Source organism: Brassica oleracea, chromosome C8 (assembly GCF_000695525.1).
Source record: "Brassica oleracea var. oleracea cultivar TO1000 chromosome C8, BOL, whole genome shotgun sequence".
In the NCBI taxonomy this organism is placed as follows: domain Eukaryota; kingdom Viridiplantae; phylum Streptophyta; class Magnoliopsida; order Brassicales; family Brassicaceae; genus Brassica; species Brassica oleracea.
Genome location: NC_027755.1, coordinates 13151868 through 13158026, shown reverse-complemented (window position 1 = coordinate 13158026; position 6159 = coordinate 13151868). Strand labels below are relative to the sequence as shown.

The following is a 6159-nucleotide window of genomic DNA, read 5'->3' as shown; positions in this document are numbered from 1 at the left end:
AAGAGGTGATGATAATTCTAGAAAGATTCTAGAACTTGAGCTTAATTTTGGGTTTAGTCCAATAAAAGTTTATGGCCCATAATTAAGTATAGCCCAAAATCAAGTTGCCAATAATCATATTGTCCTTGTGCAATCTCTCCATGAAGCTGTTTACATACATGTAAGTTCTCCTCCAAAAATATAAATTGCAATCCTGTTTGAAAAATTTCTACGAGGATTTTTGGGAACTTTCCTAATATAGCTCTGAGGGTGATTCTGAGGCGATTTTCTAGGTTTAAGGGTTTCAAGGGTTTTGACGGCTCCTCGGCTCGCTTTATGGCGGCGCCGACGACGGAGGAGCCTCCTCCGATGGTGATGGATGGGAATATGAGCAAGGCATCGCAGTTTGGGAAGAAATCGTGGTTTCAAGCGGCTCAATCAAAACATGTTTTGGTGAGCCATGACGTAAAAGCGGATGGGAATATGAGCCAGGTATCGCAGTTTGGGAAGAAATCGTGGGTTCAAGCGGCTCAATCAAAACATGTTTTGGTGAGCCATGACGTAAAAGTTGAGGTTGTCGATGGGCAAGAAATGGTAGAGATACCGGATGACCTTCTAGTCAACACAGTTCCCTTGTGGGAAGATTTCCTTGAGGGACGTTTTCTGGATCCCGCTCCTCACGTGGCGAAGATTCATATCATTGTTAACAAGATATGGCCATTAGGAAATAAGAACATTAAGATTGACGTGTTTGCGGTTAATGAAAAGGTAGTGAAGTTTCGGATTACCGATCAACAAACAGGGAGTCGCATTCTGCGACGAGGAGTGTGGAACATTGCCGGCATCCCAATGATTCTATCAAAGTGGGCGCCATTGGAAGAGAAAAAGGAGGACGAGGAAGAGGTTAAGATTGTACCTATGTGGGTTACAATGAAGAATGTACCGTCTACTATGTTTTCATGGAAGGGACTAGGTTTCATTGCTAGCTCAGTTGGGAAACCTGTGAGGCTGCATCCCGAGATGGAGCTTTGTTCGAATTTCGACGAGGCTAAGGTCTTTGTAAATGCAAACATGACAAAGCCACTTCCTAATGCGTACCGTTTTCGATCGAAGTCTGGTATAAATGTGAACATTGAATTCACTTACCCATGGGTACCTACGAAATGCTCTCTTTGTGCTAAATGGGGTCACAATGAGAAGGAATGCTTGAAAAAGAAAGAAGAAGTAAGGGAGAAGGATGTGGGGAATGGAAAAGAGAATGTTGTCCCTACACAAAGTGCTAATATGGAAGAGACAATGTCAGTGCCAGAAAAGTCAACGAAAGGAAAAGATACTGAAGAGTTTGACGCGACTGTGGAAGTATCTGTAACTGATTCTTCAGATCTTGTGGGTGATGACGCAGTTGAGCAGCCCAGTGAAGTTGAAGAGATCAGAGAGGAAATAGGGGAAGCTGCTGAAAGCGGAGCAGAAGTAAGGGAGAACTGGTTAAATGTCTCTCCGGGGAAAGTAGGAAGATCAGCTGAAAAGAAGCAGGATTTGGAAACAGTTATCTCTCCGTCCAGATTTCAACTACTAGCTGACGAAGAGGAAGAGGAAGATCATATCACCACTCATGAGCCTGAGGGTGATCCAATCAGAGTTTGCACCAAGGACGATATCGAAGAAGGTGAGATTTTGATTTCTGATGGTGGAAAAATAGAGCATACAAGTCGGGAGGGAAAGGTTGGAAAACCGATCCGATCAGCGAGGGTTGAGAAACGAGTAAACTCTCAGAGTGCTGCTACCACAAAGGACTCCAAACCTAGTGGTACCAGCAAAAAACGTTTCTCCAAAAAACATTAATATGTCGGGCTTCTTTTGGAATGTTCGCGGCTTAAACAAATCAATTAAACATTCCGTAATAAAGAAGTGGTTGGAGGAGAAGCAGTTTGATTTTGGCTGTTTGATTGAAACTCGTGTGAAGGAAGAAAGAGTTCCAGAAATGGTGGGAACTATGTTTAAAAATTGGTCGATCCTAACAAACTATGAGCATCATAGGTTGGGTAGGATCTGGATAGTCTGGAGAAACAATGTGAGACTCACTCCTTTCTATAAGAGTAGTCAGCTGATCACATGTTCCATTAAGTTGGAAGCGATGCAAGAGGAGTTTTTTTGCTCCTTCGTCTACGCATCAAATCTGGATGAAGGCAGAAAAGAATTATGGAGAGATCTCTGTGATCACCACAACTCTCCGATAATTGGTACAAAGCCTTGGATGATACTAGGTGATTTTAATGAAACTTTGGACGTGTCCGAGCACTCGAATTTTGATAGCTCGCCGTTAATAACCTCTGGAATGAGAAGGTTTCAAGACACTGTAAATCATTGTTCCTTGACTGATATGGCTTATCATGGCCCTCTTTTCACTTTGGAACAATAAGAGGGGAGCTGATCTTATATCAAAGAAGCTGGATAGGGTCCTTGTTAATGAGGTTTGGAATCAGGACTATCCTCAGGCCTACTCAGTCTTCGACGCTGGAGGCTGTTCGGATCACTTACGCTGCCGTATTCAAATTAACACGCCAGCACTTTCTTCAAGAAGGAAGCTGTTTAAGTTTGTTAACGCAGTTACCACACTTGCGGAGTTTCTACCCATGGTGAAAGATTTTTGGGCAAATACAGAACCTATTTTCCTCTCAACGTCCTCCCTTCATAGACTCTCAAAGAAGCTTAAAAATTTAAAACCACAGATAAGGGGTTTGGCGAAAGACAGGATGGGAAATCTGGTTAAAAAATCTCGAGAGGCTCATGATTCTCAAAGAAGCTTAAAATTTAAAACCACAGATAAGGGGTTTGGTGAAAGACAGGATGGGAAATCTGGTTAAAAAATCTCGAGAGGCTCATGAAGATCTCTGCAAAAAACAGGAATTAAATCTCTGTTCTCCATCTTCTCAACATATGGAGGCTGAGAATGAAGCTTTTACGAGATGGGAATTTGTAGCGGGTCTTGAAGAGAGTTTCCTCAAGCAACGATCGAAGCTGCACTGGCTGAACATTGGTGATCAAAACAATAAAACATATCATAGTGCTATCGCTGCTCGAGAGGCGGTAAATGGAATCAGAGAAATACGGTGTCGAGATGGAACTCTGGTAAATGATGAGAATGGAATAAAGGAGGAAGCTGAGAGTTTCTTTCGAGAATTTCTCTAGCACCAGCCTCCTGATTTCACAGGAATGGATGTCGACCATCTACAGGATCTTCTTCCTTTTCGATGTACAGATCATGATGCTCAAGCTCTGATTAAGACAGTTACTCCCGAGGAAATCAAAGCTGTGCTGTTCGCTATGCCTAGTAATAAATCACCGGGACCAGACGGGTATAATGCAGAATTCTATAGATCAACTTGGGCAATCATTGTTCATGAGTTTGTGGTGGCAGTTCAGTCTTTTTTTGTTAAAGGTTTCCTTCCGAAAGGAGTCAACTCCACTATCTTAGCTTTGATACCAAAGATAACAGAAGCAGTTGAGATGAAGGATTATAGACCGATATCTTGCTGCAATGTTCTCTACAAAGTTATTTCAAAACTCATTGCCAACAGGTTGAAGTTGTTGCTGCCTCAGTTTATCTCAGCAAACCAATCTGCATTTGTTAGTGAGCGGCTGTTAATAGAGAATCTTCTTCTCGCTACAGAAATTGTGAAGGACTATCACAAGGAAAGTATATCTTCTCGGTGTGCCATCAAGATAGATATATCGAAGGCATTTGACTCTGTCCAATGGCCTTTTTTTCTAAATGTTCTCCGGGCGATGAACTTTCCGCAGCAGTTCATTCATTGGATTGCTTTGTGCATCACAACACCGTCGTTCTCTGTTCAGGTTAATGGTGAATTGACTGGCTATTTTCAGAGCTCAAGGGGCCTCCGTCAAGGCTGTTCTCTTTCGCCATATCTGTTTGTAATTGTTATGGACGTCCTATCTAAGCTTTTGGACAAGGCGGCAAGTGTTCGAAGTATTGGATATCACCCTCGCTGTCAGAACCTGGGTCTGACTCATCTAATGTTTGCAGATGATTTAATGATGGTAACTGATGTGAAGGTGAGATCAATGGAAGGAATAGTTGAGGTTTTTGAAAAATTTGCCAAAATATCAGGTCTACGTATCAGTATGGATAAATCGACCATGTATATGGGTGGTGTGCCTACAGATATTCGTTTGGAGATTGAGAGCAGATTCCAGTTCAGGACCAACTTCCAGTGCGCTATTTGGGTCTACCTCTCACTACTAAGAGTATGAGTAGTAGCGACTATCAACCCCTCCTAGAAACAATCCGGAACCGTATTAGCTCATGGAAGAACCGTTTCTTATCCTATGCTGGTAGACGTGAGCTTCTTGGATCGGTGTTGTGGAGCATCTCAAGCTTTTGGCTCTCTGCTTTTCGGCTTCCAAAGGCATGTATACGAGAAATAGATAAAATCTGCTCAGCCTTCTTATGGTCTGGAAGTGATCTTAATCCTCGGAAAGCTAAGGTGGCTTGGGAGGAAGTGTGTCGTCCGAAGGACGAAGGAGGACTTGGCCTCCGATCACTAACAGATATGAACAATGTCACATTGCTCAAGCTTCTTTGGCGTCTCGTCACGAACAAGTCATCACTCTGGGTGCGCTGGATCCATACCACTGTCCTGAAGAATGAGTCTATCTGGTCTGCGAAGGATAGCGATAAAAAAGGTTCCTGGATGTGGAGAAAATTTTTAAAAATTCGAGGTCTGGCTAGACAATTCTGTAAGGTAGATGTTCACAATGGCAAATCGACATCCTTTTGGTATGATCAGTGGTCCCCAATGGGTTGCTTGACTGACATTTTTGGACCACGGGGACAGATAGACACGGGCATTGGCCAGCATGATACTGTCTACACAGCTAGGACAAAAAGAAGGCGACGAAATCATCGCTCAGAAGGTCTCATTAATGTGGAACACCATCTCATATCATTGCCTAGCTCTGACGCAGAGGATATCGTTCTCTGGAGGGGAAAACAAAATATCTATAAAAGTCAGTTCATTACTCGGGACACTTGGAATCTCATCAGACCAGTGAGGGAGAAGGTGGCTTGGCACAAGGGCCTATGGTTCAGCCAAGCAACACCGAAATTCCGGTTCTGCTCATGGCTTGCTCTGTATAATCGACTCATCACAGGAGATAGGATGATATCGTGGAATCTAGGTATTGACGGGGTCTGTGTGCTATGTCAACATCATCTTGAAACTCGGGATCATCTCTTTTTCCGGTGCACCTACAGTTCTTCTCTCTGGAGTAAGCTAATGCGTGAGCTCATGGGTAACCATTACACAGATGAGTGGAGCAGTATCATATTTTTCATGTCGCAGTCTCAGCTTTCTCGAACCCGGACGTTCCTTGCACGTTACGTATTTCAGACCACGCTCTACATGCTATGGCGGGAGCGCAATTCTCGAAAGCACGGAGAGAAACCACGATCACCTGAGACTCTTTTTCGGGTAATTGACAGGCAAGTCAAGAATCGCACTACTTCCATACGAACTCTGGACAAGAGACTGGGCATGGCGTTTCAAGATTGGATTGTAGCAGTGGGGACATAGCTTTTCTATTCTTTTGTTGTTAAAAAAGTCAGAAACAAAGTAGCTTTGTTGTAAACAAGTTCATTTTCTTTTGAATCGAATTTAACATTTTATTCAAAAAAAAAAAAAATTTCTACGAGAAATCTTCATTCACCAAAGCATTTCTTTCAGTTTCCGTTGTACCAAGTGAGTCACGGCAAAGCATCGAAAACATTTGTGACGAAGAAAACTCGAGAATAGATGTAGCATCGTGCACAAAGAGACGCTTTCCTCCCGATGTTGGCTAGATCCACCTCTGGTCGACCAATTCGTTCCAGAAACGAATGTGTCATGAGAATCCTTTCATAAAACCTATGAAAAACGTTCTGCGACTAGATCATAATGAAATAAACTTCGGTAACACTCCATGAGTAACTCCAAGCAACTTTCACCTAGGATCAAAATCACGGCAGAAACGTTTCTCGTGAAACCCACAGAAACAACGCTTCTTTAACATATGTTTACATATCACCGATCTACAAACTTCGTAAAACCGGTCCCCGTTACTTACGCGAAAAATCCTTCGTACAATCAGACCAAGTCTTACGAAGAAACTTTCTAAAGTTAA

At 42.8% G+C, this 6159-nt stretch overlaps 1 pseudogene; it reads left to right on the top strand.

Moving 5' to 3' along the window:
* The first annotated feature begins 315 nt into the window (after positions 1-315).
* On the top strand, positions 316-5573 carry LOC106308689 (annotated as a pseudogene).
* The last annotated feature ends 586 nt before the right edge of the window (positions 5574-6159 follow it).